A 21,057-nucleotide genomic window follows, 5' to 3' on the forward strand; every position below is an offset into this window, starting at 1 on the left:
CAATGTGTCTTTGCTACAGAGTAAGCTCTATGATAGCTAAAAGTATGTACCTTCTTCATCACTCTATCCTTCATGGCTAGAGGAAGCTGACACATCTGATATCATTAAATATTTGTGCAGTAAAGGAGTGGATGCATATAACTGACCTCATTGGGTGAGGTGACTGCATAACTGTTGAAATGGGAAAACGGAAATAGGTTTACAGAACATTGAAATTTCATTTCTCTAGTGTTTCAGGGTGAGGGTCCTCTCTGTTGAGTAGAGCATAACTACACAGAATCATCTTCCAAGAAGTCTTTAGTGGCAAGATATTTTATAGAGAATATCAGAGCAAACAGTCCTACTTCTAGGAACAATCCTTTTTATTGTTATTGTTAACTGGTTTCTATCTATTCTGACCTGTGGTTAGAAATTGTAGTTTGTATTATAGTGGTTCTTTGAATTTGTCTTATGAATCAATTTTTGCCTGCCTCTGCGAAGTGGATTTCTATCCACCCCTCATTTTACCCTGTCACTGACACTGTGGCCTTTCTGGGTTCTGGTTTTTGGCAGGGATCTCAGATCCTATGCAGACATGAAACTGAAGTTCAAGACCACCTGAAACTGGTAGATGCTTAATTGCCTAGGACTGTTTTCACTTCATTTCTGATCATACAATTGCTTCTTTCTATTTTTCCCTGAAGCTCAGCCATTCATACATAAGAGCAATATGAATATTTCAAGTAGCACTCTTATAGGGTTCACAATGGAATGTCCAGATCTCTTGGTGAAAGATTGTGAGATACAGACATCTTCTTTTAGGTTCAAGGTTCTTTTTCTCCATGTCTTTAGGGCCAGGAAGGAGGGGTAAGAAGCGAGAAAGTGATCATAAGCATTCAGTTTTGGCATCACTATCTATTTAATCGGAATGAGGTTTAATGGTGGTAGCGGATGATAATACAGGAAACTGGAAGACAGAAATTTGGTTCAGAAAACGTGATATATATATATTTTAAAGATTTTATTTATTTATTCATGAGAAACACACACAGAGAGAGGCAGATACATGGCAGAGGGAGAAGCAGGCTCTCTGTGGGGAGCACAATGCAGGGATTTGACCCCAGAACCCTGGGATCATGACCTCAGCCAAAGGCAGATGCTCAACTGCTGAGCCACCCAAGTGCCCTGAAAATGTAATATATTTCTAAACTAATTAAAGCTTCCTGATTGTGTTCTAATGGTCAGCCATTTCTTGTGTAAAATGGGAGCAAGGATAGAGCCAGGAGTTTCCAACTTTCTTTGCAATGTTTAACATAAGCAAAGTGCCATTTTAAAAATAATCTTAGAATTCCATCGATTTTTATCACCTCTATTCATTGTTGGAACTAATAATTTATATTGTTTATTATAGCATAAATGCTAACTTTTTATTCATGTGAAATAATATAGTCTATTACTATGATTTAGTGTTTTACTTAGGGCAATTACCTTGCAGTGACTATAAAAAGATATTGTTCTTGTCTTCCAGAAATGGCGGTAGTGCAAGTTGAGCTGAAATTGAACCATTATCACTGTAGACCAGGCTGTATTGGTAGTATACTTTGAGTGTATTAACATATTTATTTTTATTCCCTTCATTTGCAAATTTTCATACACCTTTCCCAGTGTGTGTATATCTATTTTCCAAGTTGATACATAAATAATAAACATGAGCAAAGTGCGATGGTAACGTAGTCATAGAGCAATGGAATATCTTAGGAATTTAAGGAACACTATTTTTTTTTTTTTAACCTTTTACTACTAAAGGTGTAAATGACAGATACTGGAAGATCCATATAACAGGAGTTAATAAACCCAAATTTTAGTAAATCAGCAACTACCTTTCCTACAACACAGATTTTGAACACCCAGTTCTAGTGGCTTAAATTTATTTGTTATTTAGATATTATTCCTATGAGAGAGTGAGTCATAAATTTCTGTTTCTATTATACTTAAACTCAGAATTTCAGGTAGTTTTATGAAACCTACATACTTTTATATTTTGTTTTACCTCCTTTTCCCTTACTGTTTACCTTGGCGCGTATATAAAGCTTCTTAACTTGCTGCCATGTTATCAAGTTCACCTTAAGGCTGAAGCAGGTAACAAAGTGCCAACCATATTATTTTTAAGTGCTTTATAAAAATAATCTAACCATTATGGCATTAAGAAATCACACAGACCAAGGATCTAGGCACTGGAGTGTAAGAGGAAGAGCTTGGGAATGGTGTCCTAGCTGTCCCCTGCTAACCACAAAAAGTTGTAGGTCAAGGAAGGTGAAATGCCAATTACATACAGATCTACCAAATCCTATCTGTGTAATGCTGGCACATTTCTTAATCTCACAAGCTTCAGTTTTGTTCACGAAAAATAATGATACTTTTCTATGCAGAAGGTGGCTATCAGGCATAAACAAAGTTTATATTTTATTGCCTTTTAAACCATAAAGCTCTATAAATATATATTGTAATCAGTATGCATTTTGTAGAGTATTGTGGATTCTAACTTGCATTTTCAGGTTAATCCTTGTGATTTTTGTTTTATCTGGAAATTACATTTATATGGGTTGGGAGATAAAGAAGTGTGAGAATATTGGAAGAGTAGAGGTTAAGATCACACACAATCAAGAGAAATGAAAAGGTCAGCCTTTAGGAAAGAAAAAAACTAACAGTATCTGTGAAATTTATATTTTACTTTATTTTGGGGGGATTTTAAAATAAATTGTAGAAGTGATTGGACTGTTCCTTTAGGCAACTGGCTGTCTTCAACATTATCGTCACATCCTTATCCTTAGCTTCACTCACAGATAAAAATGATGAAAAAGACTTCTTCATTAACAGTGTAAATTCTTAACTTGGTAGAATGAAGGGAGCCTCCAAAACGGTGTACAAGGGACTGACAGTATTTTCTAGAACTCACTTATGGGGAGAGTTGCTATAGAGGCCTTGTTTTCCTCCTGCAAGAGGAGATCTCAGCTCAACGCCTGGCAACAGTCTATGATAAAATTGTTCACACCCAGGCTCTGAAATACTTATTGATGAGTACTAAGAGACTTTTGGTATTGTTAGAGAAACTAAGGCAAAAGTAGAAATTCATTAAATGCAGGTAGGTATTCGGAAGAAAAAAATATATGTACATATACACATACACATACATGCAGCAACACTGCCCATTTCCAAATTTACCAAGAGGAAGCAAGCTACAATCTGGTAAATGTATCGAGCTCCATGTGTTTCACATACATTAGCAAGTCTGAAACAATTCCTCTGTGTTAAACCAAAAAATGTCTGTCAGGAAAACAGGCAAGTATCTGCCCCTAACAGGCCTGGAGGCAAAAGACACTTGAGCACAGAAGCTGACGGGGTTGTTTACAAAGTCTCAGACTGTGGGCATCTCCCCGGGAGAGAAGGACCAGTGAGGGGAGTGGCAGCAGACCATAAAGAAAAGCACTGTCTGTCATGATGGAAGCCAGCTGGCACGCTGAATGAGGAATGAGCTAAAGCTGCTCACATGCATGGTGGGTGTCTTAAATTGTGATGTCACAGCTGGCTTGGGCATCACAAATTCCCAATTTCATGCTTTTTATGAATAATGGCTCAGTGGTTAGGACCCAGCCAGAGGAACGCAAAATAAAAAATGTTTTGCTGCTTGTGACACTTCGTAAGAGGACCACAGAGTGCAGAATTTTATGTATCCTCTAGTCAATGCATTGTCTACTCATATACCTGGTATGAGTCGCTGAGAAAAAAATTCAAATGGTGTTCAGAACAGGGATCTGAGAGTCTTGAATATGTCAAATTGACATTTCTAATATTTTCCAAACAAAGCCTATAAGGAGAGCCCAAAATACGTAAGGATTAGAAATGATATTCAATTATTTCAACTTGTTTGCAGTCATTATAAACATATATGTGTATACACATATATATTCATATACAATGGAGTATTGATGAACACATAAAATTTTAAGTAGCCCCTCTGATATTATTGCTAATATATTGATTGTCTATTGCCCCTCAAAGATTTCCTTAAAAACAAAGATAAACAGAAGAGGAATACTATAATAAATATGAAATGAGTTTTATGACTTGTTTATCCTTTACTTAAAGGTAGTGTCGGTAAGAAGCAATCTCTGGAGTCACAAAGAACTGGGTTTGAATTCTAGCCCTATCATTTTATAATGATAATGAAAATAAATTGAGTTAGTATTTATGGAATGCTTACTGTATGCAAGGTACTATGTACCAGGAATTATCTACTACATTATTTATTATCTATAGAATACTATCTATAATCCTTGCAGCAAACTTATGAGGTAAATGATTAGATGCATCTGCTCTTTTAGCTACAATTTCTAGCTCCTCAAAGATTTCTCAATTTATATCTCTGGGCCCCATTATTCTCCTAATCTCCAAGCCTCCACGTCTGCTTGGCTGACAGGACTCCCAGAATTCCATCAAATGGAACATGTCAAACATTGAATTTATCAACTCCTTCTGCCCCCACCAAATTAGTGCCCTCATGCCATCAACTTTCTTATTTTTTTGGTATGTGCCTTATTTTAATGAAATACTAGCCATCCCCTAGATAAGATTTCTTCTTTTCCCTTTCCCTAAATACTCATTCAGTCCAATGACTTTTTTTGTGGTTGTCATTTTTACAGATTTTATTTATTCATTTGAGACAGATACTGAGACAGAGAGCATAAGCAGGGGCAGGGACAGAGGGAGAGGGAGAAGCAGGCTCCCCGCTAAGCAGGGAGCCTGATGTGGGGCTCGATCCCTGGGCCCCGAGGATCATGACCTGAGCCAAAGGTAGACACTAAACCATCTGAGCCATCCAAGCACCCCCTGCAATGTCTTTTTACATCTTGATGCTCTCTTTTCAATTCGTACTGTTCTCAGGCTTAATAACCATTGGGTTGACTGGTCTCTATATTCTTGGTTGTGGACAACCAAGCTTGGAAGCTTGGAAGCTAACTGCTTCGTTTTGCATGGAAGTGATACCAGGTCTAGTACATTCAATTTCCCACTCATTTCTCTCTTCTCATTTCTTTCTTCTCTTCTCCCACCCAAACCTTCAGTACCGCTAGCCCTAGCTTTATACTTACCTGGTGATGAAAACAAGAGTAGTCACAGGGGACTTCCGGCCTATGTTGCCTACCCACTTGCCACCTGTACAGTACACCTGCATGTTCTGCTCTGCTGCCTATCTAAAACCAACAGAGGTGTTCCTGTGGTAGGTAAAGTAGCCCCCACAAAGATATTTATTTCCTAATCACCACACCTGTGAATAGGTTAGCTTCTATGGCAAAAAGTGATTTTACAGAAGGAATTAAGGTTATAGACTTCAAGAGAAGGAGCTTATCCTGGACTTGAGCCCTTAAAAGCAGAGAACTTACTCTGCCTGAAGGAGGGTGTGGAGAGTCAGGCAGAAATGTGGCAGAAAAAATTAGTGGGATTCGATGCCTGAGAAGGACTCCATGTGCTGTTGCTGGTTAACAAAGAGGGGACAACATGACAAGGAATGCCTGTGACTTTAAGGAGCTGTCTCTTTACTGACAGCCAGGAAGGAAGCAGGGACCTTAGTCATACAACCGCAAGGACCTTAGTTCTGCCAACAGCCTGAATGATCTTGGAAGTGGATTCTCTCCCACAGCCTCCATATGAAAGCCCACGCTAGCCAACACTTTGATTTTGGCCTTGTGATACCCTGAGCAGAAGAATCAGCCAAATTCTCCCAATTCCCACACACTCTGACCTACAGAACTTTAGAGATGATCAATTTGTGTTGTTTTAAGCCGAAAGCCTATGGTAATTTGTTACAATAGTTGGAGAGAACTAATATAATACAGGTCCCATTTCTGTGTACTTACTCAATGACCTTGAATGTCACAGTCTTCCCTTTTCTCTTTAGCCTCATCACTTTTCCTCTTGGTCTCATCAGCATATGAAATATTATTTCTTTCATCTTAAACAAATCTCTCTTGGCTGTATTTTCTCTTCCAGCTACTGTTTTATTCCTTTTTCTCCCTATTCTTCCCTATTTATATTTCCTATCCCTCCTTAAGTTAAAACTCTGTAAGAATTTTCTCTTTTAGTACTTATATCTCCACTGCACTTTCCGTCTTCCCATTTTTCTCTTCTCACTATAATCAGGCATTTGCCCCCGCCCTGTGATACACTTAAAATTTACTTGGAAGAGCCACCAGTTGCCTACGTGTTGCTAAATCCAAATGTTTAATATTAGTTCTCAAATTCCTTGACAAGCATCTGACATAAAAAATCCCTTCTTCTTTGAAATACCTTTTCATTCATCTTACAGAACCCCACAATTAGATTTTCTTCCTAACTCCCCACTTCTCCTTTTAAATTTCCTTCTTTGGTCTTTCTTCATTTTGGGGAGTTCTTAATATCATATTGTCACAGGACCTCAGATCTCTTCTTTGTCTATACTCATTCTTTTGGTATCTTCATCTAGTCCTTAAGTGCCATATACATAGTCAACTCCCAAATTTCTCTCTCCAGCCTGGACCTCTATTCTGAAGTTCAGACTTGTCTATCTAATGCCCAATCTAATGGTATTTACATTTAGGTGTGTAATAGTCATCTCAGTGTAACAAGTGCAAGACTGAACTCTTGGAGTGGTAAGAGGAAAAACAAAATAGGTAAAGGAGATTAATCTTCCAGCTATAAAATAAATAAGATGTGGGCATGTAATGGTCAGCATAGGAAACAGAGTCAATAGTATTGTAACAGTTTTGTATGGTGACAGTAACTAGACATATTGTGGTGACCATTTCATAATATATATAAATATTGAATTGAATCACCTTGTTGTATACCTGAAACTAATGCAATATTATATGTCAATTATTCTTCAATTTAAAAAAGTTGAAGGTGATTCTGGCCTAATATGGAAACATAGGAAGGCTCTGAACTTACCTCTTCCATGGACATACCGCATCTATACCTATCTAAAGAGCAATTTCTCCTAAAGAAGAACTGATGGTTGACTGAACAGCTTCTGCACAACCAAAGAGAGATTAAATGGAGAATGGCAAGAGAGATGAAGACATGGTAATGAAGGGAAACTGCACTCTTGACACTGCAAACTGCAGTGGAGAGGGATAGTACTAAGGGACCATGAACACATTCACCTGCCTTGGGGCATAGACAAAAAGCTGTGGCTGAAAAGGTCAATCAGAATATAAAGGAATCTGCTCTAGAACCCTGCCAAATGATAGGAGAGCTGCTGGAATTCTCTACAGGTCAGAGGGGCTGGTGAGCACCACAGTTTACATTCCCCTCCACCTTGATAGCATGGACAGGAGTAGGATCTGGGTGCCCTTGCCATGTGTCCCTAGCCCTCATCAGCTCAAGGCCTCCCACCAAGGTGGCACCAGTGTGACACACACTGGACACACCTGGTTAGCACTCACTACAGTTGCAGCCATCTCACCAAGGTGACTCTAAGCCTGTACCACTTCAGCTCCTGATGAATTGCTGGGGAATCTCCAGTACAACGTACTCTGGTGTCTCTGGACTCATGGTGTGATTAAGCTCCAGCTGTCCCCCAAGGCATGCCCTGCACAGAGCACCCCAGGACACCTTGGCCTGCACCTTGTCTTGACTCTAGATGCCTCATACAGTCCTCTCCTGTGTGGAGGGTCCCACGAATGACCAGGCCTGCACCTGCTTTAGCTTCAACTGTCCTGCCAGATGCTCTGTGTGTTCCTGGGACACCGTGGCTGGTGCCTACCTCAGCTCTAGCCATCTTGCCAAGGCACTCTTTTCATGGAGAGTGCTGAAGCCACCCCGGCCCATGTCCACTTCAGCTACAGCCATCCTCATAGGCAGTCCCAGAATGAAGTACATAAAGTGTCCCTGGGACACTTAGCCCATGCCAGCCACAGCTCTAGCCACCAAATAAAGTTACAAGGCACACATAATCTACACAGGGGATGTCTATACACAAGACCATTCTTTCAAGGCTAGGAGAAATAGCTGTTCTACTTAATTCTTGGAAACAAATACAGAAAGTCAATTAAAATGAGGAAGGAGAGGAATATACGTCAAACAAAAGAACAAGACAAACCTTAGGAAAAAAAATTAAATGCAATGGAGATAACAAATTTACCTAATAAAGAGTTCAAAGTAATGGTCATAAAGTTGTTTACTGGACTGGAAAGAACAGTAGATGAACTTAGTGGTAACTTTAACAAAAAGATAGAAAATATAAAAAAGAACCAGTTAGAATTGAAGAATATGATAACTGAAATGAAAAATACACCAGGGTGAATCAAGAGTAAATTAGAGGATGAAGAAGAGTGGATAAGTGATCTGGAAGACAGGGTAATGGAAAGCACCCAAGTTGAACAACAAAAATATAAAAGTATTTAAAAAATGATGATACATCAAGGATTCTCTTGCGTGACATCAAGTGAACAAGCATTTGCATTATAGGGGCCTCAGACAGAGAAAAGAGTAGAAAACTTACCTGAAGAAATAGTAGCTGAAAAATTTTCTAACCTGGAAAAAGAAACAGACATCCAGTTTCAGGAAATGCAGAGAGTTCCAAATAAGGTGAACCCAAGGAAGTCCTCATCACGACATATAATAATGAAAATGTCAAAGATTAAATATAAAGAGAGAATTTTAAAGGCAGCAAGAGAAAAGCAACTGGCAGCATACAAGGGAAACTGCATAAGGTTGTGAACCTATTTTTTAGCAGAAACTTTGTGGGCCAGAAGAAAGTGGAATGATATATTCAAAATGCTGAAAAGAAGAAAGCCTACAACCAAGACTACTCCACCCAGCAAGATTATCATTCAGAATTGAAAGAGAGATAAAGAGTTTCCCAGACAAACAAGAGTTAAAGGAATTCATCAGCCTTACCAGAAATGTTAAAGGGATTTCCTTAAGTGGAAAGGAAAAAACCCTGATTAAAAGTAAGAAATTCATAAAAGGAAAAAATTTCATGTGTAAAAACAAACATACAGTAAAGGTAGTAGAGCAAACACTTATAAGGCTAGTATGAAGATTAAAAGACAAGGAACATCAATTGTATCTAAAAAATTAGCTAAGGAGACTTACAAAATAAAAAGATGTAAAATATAACAACACATAAATAAAACATGGGGTAAAAATTAAGTTCTTTTAGAATGTATTCAAACTTAATTGACGATCAACTTAATATAAACTGTTATATTCTTAGGATGTTATAAATGAACGTCATGGTAACCACAAACCAAAACCTATAATAGACACAAAAAAATAAAGAGTAAGAAATCTAAGTATAGTACTAAAGAAAGTCATCAATCACAAGGAAAGGAAGAGAAGAAAAAAAGAACAGAGAAGAACTACAGAAACAACCAGAAAAAATGGACAAAATGGAAATAAGTATATACCTATTAATAATTACTTTAACTGTAAGTGGTCTAAATCCTCTAACAAAAGACATAAAGTGATACAACGGATTTAAAGAAAGACCCTATATGCTGCCTACAGTATCACTTCAGACCTAAAAACATATACAGATTAAAAGTGAAGAGATGGAAAAAGAGTCCATGCTGATGGAAGGAAAAAATGCCAGAGCAGCAATACTTGCATCAGATGAAAAAAACTTTAAAACAAACACTGTAGCAAGAGACAAAGAAGGGCATTACATAATGAAGTATCAATCCAACAAGTGGATATAACAATTGTAAATATCTATGCATACAACATTGGAACACCTAAATATATAAAGCATATATTAGTAGACATAAGGGGAAAAGTCAATAGAAATATAATAATAGAAGGAGACTTTAAAACCTCCACTTACACTATTGGATAAATCATTCAAACAGAAAAGCAACAAGGAAACAGTGGCTTTGAAGGACACAGTAGACCAGATGGATTTAACAGATATTTACAGAACATTCCATCCCCAAACAACAGAATATATATATTCTTTTCAAGTGCACATGGAACATTCTCCAGAACAAATCACACATTAGGCCATGAAACCAATCTCAATAAATTTAAGAAGACTGAAATCATATAAAGCATATTTTCTAACCATAACAGTATAAAATTAGAAATCAATTCCAATTTAAAAAAAATTGAAAAAACACAAACACATGGAGGCTAAGCAACATGCTACCAAACAACCAACGGGTCAATGAAGAAATCAAAGAAGAAATTTAAAAAATACATGGAGACAAATAAAAAAGAAAACATAACAGATCAAGATCTTTGGGATGTGGTGAAAGTAGTTCTATGAGGATAATTTAATTTGATACAGGCCTAAGTCAAGAAACAAGAAAAATCAGTCTTACAACTAAAGGAACTAGAAAAAGAACAAAGAAAGCCCAAAGTTAGTAGAAGGAAGGAAATAAAAATGGTCATATCAGAGCAGTAATAATGAAACAGAGACTTAAAAAAAAAAAGGATCAATGAAACCATAGCCATGTCTTGTTTCTTTGAAAAGATAAGCAAAATTGATAAATGTTAGCCAGACTCATCAAGAAAAAAAGAAAGAGGACCCAAATAAAGAAAAATCAGAAATGAAAGAGAAGTAACAATTGATATCACAAAGAATTGTAAGAGACTACAAAAAAGTCTATGCCAAAAATTTGGACAACCCAGAAGAGATGGATAAGTTCCTGGAAGCATACAATCTTCTAAAACTAGATGAAGAAGAAATACAAAATCTGAACAACTGATTACTAGTAATGAAATTGAATAGGTAATCAACAAATTCCCAACAAACAAAAGTCCAAGACCAGATGGCTTCACAGGTGAATTCTATCACACATTTAAGGAAAAGTTAGTATCTCTTCTCCTCAAACTATTCCAAACAATAGGAGAGGAAGGAAATCTTCAAAATACATTATATGGGGCCAGCATTACTCTGATACCAAAACGAGACAAACACACTACCAAAAAAGAAAACTAAAGGCCATTTATCAATATCCCTGATGAATATAGATGCAAAACTCCTCAACATAATATTAGTAAACCATATACATTAAAAGGATCACTCACATAATGAAGTGGGATTTATCCTGAGGATGCAAGGATTGTTCAATATTTGGAAATCAATGTGATAAACCACGTTAACAAAATGAAAGATAAAGATCATATGTTCATGTTAATGGATACAGAAAATGCATCTGATAGAATTCAACATCCACTGATGACAAAATCTCTCAACAAAGTGGGTTTAGAGGAAAATACTAGAATATAGAAAAAGACATATATGACCAACCCACAACTAACATAATGGTGAAAAACGGAGAGGTTTCTCTCTAAAGTCAGAAACAAGGGAAACAAAGGCAAAAATAAATTATTGGGACTGCATGACAATAAAAAGCTTCTGATAGTGAAGGAAACCACCATCAAAATGGAAAGGTAACCTACTGGACAGGAGAAGATATCTGTGAATGATACATCTGATAAGGGGTTAATATCCAAACTATATAAAGAACTTACACAACTCAACGCCAGAAAAACCCCCACAAAAATTAAAAAATGAGCAGAGGACCTGAAGAGCCATTTTTTCCAAAGAAGACATATAGATGGTAAACAGACACATGAAAAGATGCTCAACATCATTAATTATCAGGAAAATGCAGCTCAAAACTATAAAGACATTACCTTACACTTGTCAGAATGACTAGACTCAAAAAGACAAGAGATAACAAGTGTTTGTCAGCATATGGAAAAAATGGAACCTTTGCGCACTGTTGTTGGGAATGCAAATTGATGCAACCACTGTGGAAAACAGTGTAGAGGTTTGTCAAATAATTAACAATAGAAATACCATATAATTCCATAACTCCACTACTGGATATTTACCCAAAGAAAATGAAAACACTAATTCAAAAAGACATATGTTTATGTTTCCTGAATTATTATTTATAATGCCAAGACATGGAAGCAGTCTAAGTGTCCATTAATAGATGCATGGATAAAGGAGATATGGAACAGATATACAGTGGAATATTAGTCATAAAAAAGAGTGAAATTATGCCATTTGCAGCAACATGGATGGACCTAGAAGGTTTTATGCTAAGAAAATAAATCCAACAGTGAAAGATAAATACCGTATGATTTTCATTATATGTAGAACCTAAAAAACAAATCAAACGAACAAACAAACAAACAGAAAAGCAGAAACAGACCTGTAAATACAGAGAACTGATGGTTCCTTAAGGGGATGGGGGATGGGCAAAATGGGTGAAGGGGAGTGGGAGATACAGGCTTCCAGTTATCAAATGAAAAAAATCACAGGGATGAATGGTACAGCCTAGGGCATATAGTCAATAGTCCCGTAAATGGTGTTGTATGTTGACAGATGGTAGCTACACATGTGGTGAGTATAGCATAACATATAAGTTCTCCAATCACTCTGTTATACACCTGAAACTAAAGTAACATTGTGTGTCAACTATACCTCAATGAAAAATAAAAAAGAAAAAAGTAGAAGTTGTATAGAAGAACCAGAAAAATACTAAAAAAATTTTATTTCGACCATTTAATTCCAAATTTTCAATTTAATTAATTAAAAAAAAAAGACTACTTCATTGAATCAATCAGTTAATCCAGCTTTCTTAGCATCTTGTATTTAAAATCCTATTCTCCATTCAGCTCTTCATTTCAAAGATTACATTTGAAAGAGGACAACTGAGTTAATAATATGGAAATTCCTATCAACCATCCTAGTCAATTTAGGTGAAAGAAGCATTTTCTTCAAATATCCAGAAAACAACCTTCATTATTTTCTTACCTGGCTAAACAAGCCTGAAGAATTTTGACCTTGAGATAAGATTTTATAAAGTTATCCTTTAAGTAAAACCCTACATATTCTGATGCCAAATGACAATGAACTTGTTATTTGTGGAAAGAGCTCAAGAGCCAGAACTTGCTTCAAATTCCAATTCAGCCACTTAATCAATATGAGCTTTATGAGAAGTTATTTACTTTGTAAACCTGTTTCTCCTTCTGTAACAGGACAATTATAAAAACTGCTACCACATAGAATTAAAACAGCCATGCACAGAATTCTGAAAACCAATAAGTAATAGATGAAAAGCCCTTAGTAGAGTGGTTGGGGTTTATGTAAATATTTAACTTTTCATTATTGTTGTTCCCCCATTTATGTTTGCCACAGTTGAATGCAAGAAAGACCTCCATTACCACAGAATTTGTAAGATGAATGTCCCAGCAACATAACTTAATAAACTATGTAAATACTAGTTTTTGAAATTTTGTCAATATAAATTTAAATATTTATGTATTTATGTATGTATGTATGCATTTGTGTTTTAAAGATTTTATTTATTTATTTATGAGAGACACAGAGAGAGAGGCAGAGACACAGGCAGAGGGAGAAGCAGGCTCCATGCAGGCAGGAAGCCCGATGTGGGACTGGATCCCGGGACTCCAAGATCACACCCTGAAGCAAAGGCAGATGCCCAACCGCTGAGCCACCCAGGTATCCCAAATTTAAATATTTAGCCACTTATTCTATATAATAGCACAATATTTGAAGAAATATTTGTTAATTAATTGTTTATTTAATATATATATATATATTTTTTTTTTGGAGAGAGAGAGAGAGGTGGGTAGTGGGAATGAAAGAGAGAATGAGTGGGGGTAGGGGAAGGAAAGAGGGAGAGGAAGAAAATCTTACACACACTCCACCCTGAGTGCAGAGCCCCACAGGGTGCTGGATCTCATGCCCCCCAGATCATGACCTGAGCCAAAACCAAGGGTCAGATGCTCAACCAAATGAGCCACCTAGGCACGCAGAAATGTTTAATTAAATTGGTAACTGAAGACAAGTTTAGAGATTTTATAAGCAAAATTTTAGAGAAATTATAGATTTAAGTGAATTGAATGGTCAAATTTTAAAATGGACAAATAAAAAGTAGATCAAGGACGAAAGAAGCAAAATGCATCACAAAAGTATTATTAATAACCAAAATCCTAGATGATTTATGAATGTAGTATATATTGATTGTATGATTCTAAACATAAATGGCATTAAATTATCTTAATCATTTACCTTCTTTGAATTTTTCAGGTGATTTTTTTTTTATATTGACTTACACTCTATACCTCAAAGCAGAAATAAATCAATGGGCAAACTTTAGGAAGCTAGTTTTGTTCTGGGGCTGATCATTCATACAAATAATAGGTTATGAGCATATCAATTTAGGTATCTGCTCTTCTAGTTTATTAGAGAACATATTCTAGAGAAGGGTATATAAAGAGAGGTCATGGGTATATATTTAAAGATTTTCTGACAATCACAAAGAATCTGTAACAAAAAATTTCAATAATACTATGAAACTATTATGTCCTTGAAGCAACAACTGGATCCTTATAATAATATTAGCATCTCCTTGCTCCCTCCCATTTTTTCCCCTTTTTTCTTTCTTCTCTTCTTTCTTTTATCTCATTCCAAAAATATTACATTGTCTACCTCTGTACTGAATGCTCTTGGAACAAGTGAACTTTTGCTCTTCATTCTGTTAGATCCATATTCTTTGTTAAATGCTTTGAAAAGGCTTTATATACAGCAGATTGATAAATACTGGTTTACCACCGATGGAAATAACCAAAACTATTCAAATAAACTAATGTTCTTGTATTTGTTAATGGAATTTTCTTATTTGAATTCACTAAATTCCTCACTATGAAATGCTGAAGAAATAAAATATAGTGGAAAAACGGGAGTCTGGATAAATATTAGAAAAGAGAGTTCAAAGGAAAAGTTGAGACATTAGTACAACCTAGTTTCTCATCCTGACTATGATGTTATCTAAGCGGGTGACCTGGGGCAGGTCACCTACCTTGTCTGGGCTCTGGTGTCATCACCTATAAAGTCTGGAGGTAGGAATTCATGATCTCTAAGGATGTTTCCAGCTGTAATGGTGTCATATACAGTCAACCTGACTCTTGAAAAGAGGATATTGTACTTTGATTTATGAAACCTAATGTAATTCATTGTATTGTCTCTTTCTTCTGATGAAAGCCCCATGAGAACTGCTAATGAGGAGTCAAAGTGCTGCATTGAGTTCTATCTCAAAACTCTATTCTTTGAGCTCCTTATCTTCACATGTTAATGAACAGGTACAAGACTGAAGGAAGAGAAGCGGGGAAGCATAAAATGAGAAAATGGTAGAACAAGGAGTGTGGTTAATCTATAAACCGAAAAGCCTACAGTTGGGCAATTGGGAATGGACCATCCACTGTAGCTAATTGCACTCTAATTGGTTGTAGTTAGAAGAAGGTTTTTTGTTTTTAAACTTTTTACAAACTGGGTTTATAAGAACTGTATTTCAGGACATGGGAAGAGGATTGTTATGTGCCTTATACTTTTTTTTTGTACTAGAATCCATAGTATATAAGGATTATTTAGGGGCTAATTTTTCCTCCCCTTTATTTGTTCTATACATTCAATTTGGATGAAATCTTCTCAGAGGAAGCATCAGACTTTTTATATGCTTCAGAAAATGCATTTTGTGTGTGTGTGTGTGTGTGTGGCTATGCATAAATAAGTTAGAAACTAGTAACACAGAACAAAGTGGGAAAGTGAATTAAGTAAAAGAGTTTTCATTTCAGAGCATATACTTAGGAATCTAAAAATGCATTTTTTATTTAATGAGTATAATGACATGTATTATAAGCACACTGCGGTTTCAAATTAGCACAACATTTGAATCTGTAAAAAAAAATGATATTATATAGTACCTGGCATGCAATGGGTAAATGAATGAATGAATGGGGGTAAAAGAGAGAATGATGGGAAGGTCACTTTCTATTAGAGTCAAACTAGTAACTAAATTAACGACTGACCATAAAATGTAAAATTCCCCATTACAGAGCAATAAATACCAATCATGTTGCCACCAAGGGTCTTGGGGTCTGAATTTTGTCTACTAAGCACAATAAATTTATTTGGTAGTGATTTGTTTTTCTCCTTTTTAGTAACAAAGACATAGAATAGCAGTATTGACAGAAGTGATTGCATGTTAGATTCATTACATAGTCGGGTCATAGAGCAGAGTGGTTAAGAGCATGGATTTGTAATGAAGGGCCATGGACTCTTAACCACATTGCCTTGGCTGAGACCCCTGTTCATTAGCGGTGTGGCCTGAGATAAATTTTTACAAACTGTTTTATGTCTTAATTTCCTCATCCTAAAAAGTGGGATAACAACTGGGGCCAACTTCATAATGTTGATTTGAATGAATCCGTGAAAAGCACCCAGAATAGTGTCTAGAGCATAGGGAGCACTCTGCATGATGTAACCTGAGTGCTCACCAGACTATTCCCAATACTCAGAGGAGCACACCACAGCCAGCGTGATGCCTGATTCACAGATGAGAAAATTGAGGCCTGCTGAGATTAAAATTCACCCAATTTAACAAAGACTGTTCAGGTCTAGACCTAAGTCTTGTTCCTTTCCTCTGGTCTCTCTCTCCCTCCTCCCTTAGTTTGCCTTTTCTCTACAACAGCAGTCCTGATCAGCAAGAGATAACCAGTGCCGCCACATCACATTAATGTAATTCCAGGCAAATCAAAGGTGCCTGACATTTCAATTAGCCTGTGCAACTTTATTGAAAGCGAACTTGCAATTTCTGTTTAACTCTCAGAAATATTGGAAATGGCTTAAGGAACTCCTGCCCTTCTTTCAGATGAGGAACCACTGTGACGCGTGGTTTACATGAAAGAGAGCTTTTCCCGTGTGCCATCTCATGATTCTTAACATTCCCATTTTAGTTAAATCATTTAAATATTGTCATAAAGAAGATTATAAGGGAGAGGAAATCAAGGTCTTGTTGATTTTTTAATGGAGAGTTCTTGATTTTATGATTTTCCAAATATTAAGATATCAACTGCCTTGAGGGGCTACAAAGAAAAATTTTTGCACATGCTGATTTATTTCATATAAAGCCCGGGACACTCATTCTTTCTGTTTCTGTTTCAGAAGAAAAGAGCACGAGCACCAGGGCCACAGCTAGTCCTAACATTAATGCTGAGGTTTATAATCCATTCTCTGCTTCTTCTGGCTGCTGCTGTTAAGAAGGCGCAGGCTGGGCAGGCTCCAGGGCCACACACAGACAGCCTTCAGATGTGACAGTATCTTTTCTGGAGCAAAGAGAGACACACCCTCAAAGAGGGAGGGAGGCCAGAAATGAAGCAAAGCCATAGAATAGTCCTCATTATCCTAACCACCCACAGCACCAGGAAATGGCGACTCAAGTCTTGGCTGAAGACAGATGAAGGCAAAGGCTGAATGATGGATAAGCCCCATGACGTTAAAACATGGTGACTTGAAGAATATAAATACAAATTTTTTTTTTAAGTAGAACCTACTTATTCATATGTCTGACTTTTGGGAATGGTACTGCATCAACCGCTCACCACACGTTCTGTGCTTTAAGAATTAAACACCCCGAGGAGCACCAACCTGGTCTAAACTCCTGGGCCTTCTCCATGCCCAGGCAGGCGCTCTTCTTTCCACCTTCACCTTCTGAGACTCTTCCTCCTCCTACTGCTGTCTTCAGTATTGTTGTTTCCCTTTACTTCTTCTCTCCTCACCTCTGTCCCCACTACCTTTGGGATGATGCTTGCTTTCCCCTTAGTTTGGCCAAACACTTTCACTTTTGTCTTTAAAAAGTTTTAGGGGCGCCTGGGTGGCTCAGTGGTTGAGCATCTGCCTTTGGCCTAGGTCATGATCCCGGGGTCCTGAGATTGAGTCCTGCATTAGGCTCCCCAGAGGAGCCTGCTTCTCCTTCTGTCTATGTCTTTGCCTCTCTGTCTCTCTCTCTGTGTCTCTCATGAATAAATAAATAAAATCTTAAGGAAAATAAAAATAAAAAGTTTTAAGGTTTCACTTCTTCCTTGGGGAATCTCTCACCACTGAGTGAGATGACATGGCCATCCCCACCTCTTGAGTACCTCACTCTTAGCTTCCTGAGGAGCAGCCTGGCCTTGCCTCTGGCCTCACTGGGGAGGGGGGGCTGCCTTTGTGGTTAGCAGCCCTGTTTCCCATGTGGCTCCTGCTGGGAGGGAGACACTGGTCTCTGCAGATGCCCCAGGAGAACTCTCCTGTCTCTGAGTAGTAGGCTAACGTGCAGGTCCCCGGTAAATATAAAACTGTTCGTTTACACTGAAGCTGTTGGTGCTCCTTCAATACCAAAGAATTCAGAGTCTAACATAGTCCTGCTGCATATCTTAGTAAACACATGAACTGGTGGTGATCAAGTGCAGTGGTTGGAAGGATATGAGGATGGCTCACATTCCATGCAGTTTCACTGAGGGTTGGTACTACTGGGCAGAAAACAAATTCTTAACCCTCAATGTCAATGCCAATGGCATTCATTAAATAGCTTGATTTTGATTGCCACCTTCCCAGTGGCTGTCATTCTCTGGCTATAAAAATTTTAGAATATTTTTTACTGACTTTTTTTTTTTTTTTTTTACAGAGCCTTAAGGTTTTTGGAGTCAATGTACTACATGAAGCTACTAAGTCAATCAAAATGGCAACACAACCTTATGGAGTATTTTTATTAGTCGTATAGTTCATTTTTCCCTCAAGTTCTATATGACCTGAGGTGAAATCTGGAAAGTTTTTCCTTTTTAAAAAAAAATATTTTATTTATTTATTCATGAGAAACACAGAGAGAGAGGGGGCGTGGGGCAGAGACACAGGCAGAGGGAGAAGCAGGCTCCATGCAGGGAGCCTGACGTGGGACTTGATCCTGGGTCTCCAGGATCAGGCCCTGGGCCAAAGGCGGTGCTAAACTGCTGAGCCACCGGGCTGCCCCTATTTTTATTTTTTAAATATAGACCATGTTCATGGTAAAGTCAAACAAACAAAAATAAACTAAACTGTTCATAAGAAGGGAGATGAAAAAAAAAAAAAGAAGGGAGATGAAACCTAAATGGTTCCCTCCAGCCTCATTCCCCAGAGCAGTGGTCCTCAACTGCGGATAGTTTTGCCTTCCAGGGGACATTTGGCAATTTCTAGCGACATTTCTGGTTGTCACAATGGAGAGGGGGCGGTGTTGCTACTGGCATTTAGCAGAGGGGTACAGAGTTGCTGCTAAACATCCTACAATGCACAGGACAGCCTCCTCAGCAACAGCTACTCAGCCCCAGGTGTCATTACTGAGGTACTCTGGCTGAGAGTGGGGACTATTAGCTATGCTTTACATATTTTGTGGAAAGTGTAAAATATACATCTCTATTTTTTTCATTTTTCTTTAAATATTTTATTTTATTATTTATTTGACACAGAGAGATAGAGCACAGAGGGAGGGTGAGAACCGACTCCCTGTTGAGCAGAGTGCCAGATGCAGGGCTAGATCCCAGGACCCCGAGATCATGACCTGAGTCAAAGGCAGATGCTTAACCAACTGAATCACCCAGTTGCCCCTCATTTTTTTGGTACACAAATGGACTGAGTGTATCCCCAATAATCGGAAACCTGCTTTTTTCACTCAACAATGTCTCAGTTATTTGTACATATTGACATGTACATTTTACCTCATTATTTTAAACTGTTAAATAGTTTTCAATTGGCTCATTATACCATAAAATATTTAACTAGCTCTCAAAAATAAACAATTTGGTTGTCTTCATTTTTCTTCATTATAAAGGAATCTACCAGCAAGGATTTGAAAGAGAAAGAGAAACTATATAAAAAGCTGGATTTTCCACGGTGCTTTCGCTTACTTTACTTTTACTCAAAATCTGACTTAGAGGTTAAAGTCACAATGAGAGAGTGAATCAGTGTCTGCTTTCCAAACCCCAGTTTTCCCTTGACTATATCACACAGGAGTGTGGGAGGAGGAAATAAGAGCGACTGTTTTGGTTTTTTTTTTTTGTTTTGTTTTTTGTTTTACCACACCATGGTGGAGTTTCTCCAATAGACATTTCTAATGTCTGGCTCAGAAGCCAGCAAATCAAGGCAGCTGTGGAAATGTTAGGCTTAGGGGGCTCGCCGTATCTGAATTACATCCAAAACTTTTTAAAGAACCCGGATTAGGTTTAAAATATGCTAGAGATTTAGGCTGTCCCTTAGGTTACTCAAGAAGCAACCACTTCAAAGACTCACTAAGTTTTTTTTCCCCTCTTTTTTCTTTCTGAAAGGGATCCAGGAGTTCAGTCAGTTGACATTTTTTGCTGCCTTCCTGTGTCTACTTTCACTTTGGATTATAAAATTGGGGTTTGTGCATGTTACACCTCAAATCCAAACTACACAGTATTGCTATTGTTTGTATAGGGATGTTCACATTGATCATTTAAGGTAAATGGTATTTTCATGACCCCAAAGAGGAGGCTCTGACAAGGAAAACACTATGCAATGATTTGCACTTTGTTATGTTATGCACTTTGCAAGAACATAACTGACCCCAAGTGAAGTATGTTTTAACTCTTAAACTATGTGGACTTACCTATTTCATCTCACTTCAAGCAGCATTAATTTGATTTTCTTTTGAATTTGTCTCTGCTACTTGGGTGAAAACTGGCCAAAGTTCATAACTGGAGAAATTGCTTTAAAAGAAGAAACAACTGCTTTAAGAAACGCTTGCTTCTCACCTATAGGGGTTATAACATTTCTTTGTTAAAGCACAACCACAAAATGCTTATGAATGCTGCTTTCCATTGTCCCTTCCTTTAAGTATATTTATATCAGGTTTTACGCCTTAACCTGTTATATATCCTTTCTTTAGCCTTGCTGCACTTCACCCGTGGCAACAGGCAGTCATCCCCATATAAACAGCTTCCTGCTTTTTCCATAGAGATAAAAATAAAAGAGTAAAAATGACCAACTGTCTTGTAAGGCCTCAAATATAAACAGGATTATTTTTAAGGGCTCTCATAGAAACACCTGGAAGTGGCCGTAGGTTGTAAAGGGCTGGTACTAGAATCCCTGCTTCCCTGGTTTATGATTTTGCCTTGCATTCCCTACAGGCTTTCCCATGAATAAAATGAAAGGCCACATGTGAAGTGTAAGCAGAGTCCAAAAGTCAG

The sequence above is a fragment of the Canis aureus genome, chromosome 15 (assembly GCF_053574225.1).
Source record: "Canis aureus isolate CA01 chromosome 15, VMU_Caureus_v.1.0, whole genome shotgun sequence".
Lineage (NCBI taxonomy): Eukaryota > Metazoa > Chordata > Mammalia > Carnivora > Canidae > Canis > Canis aureus.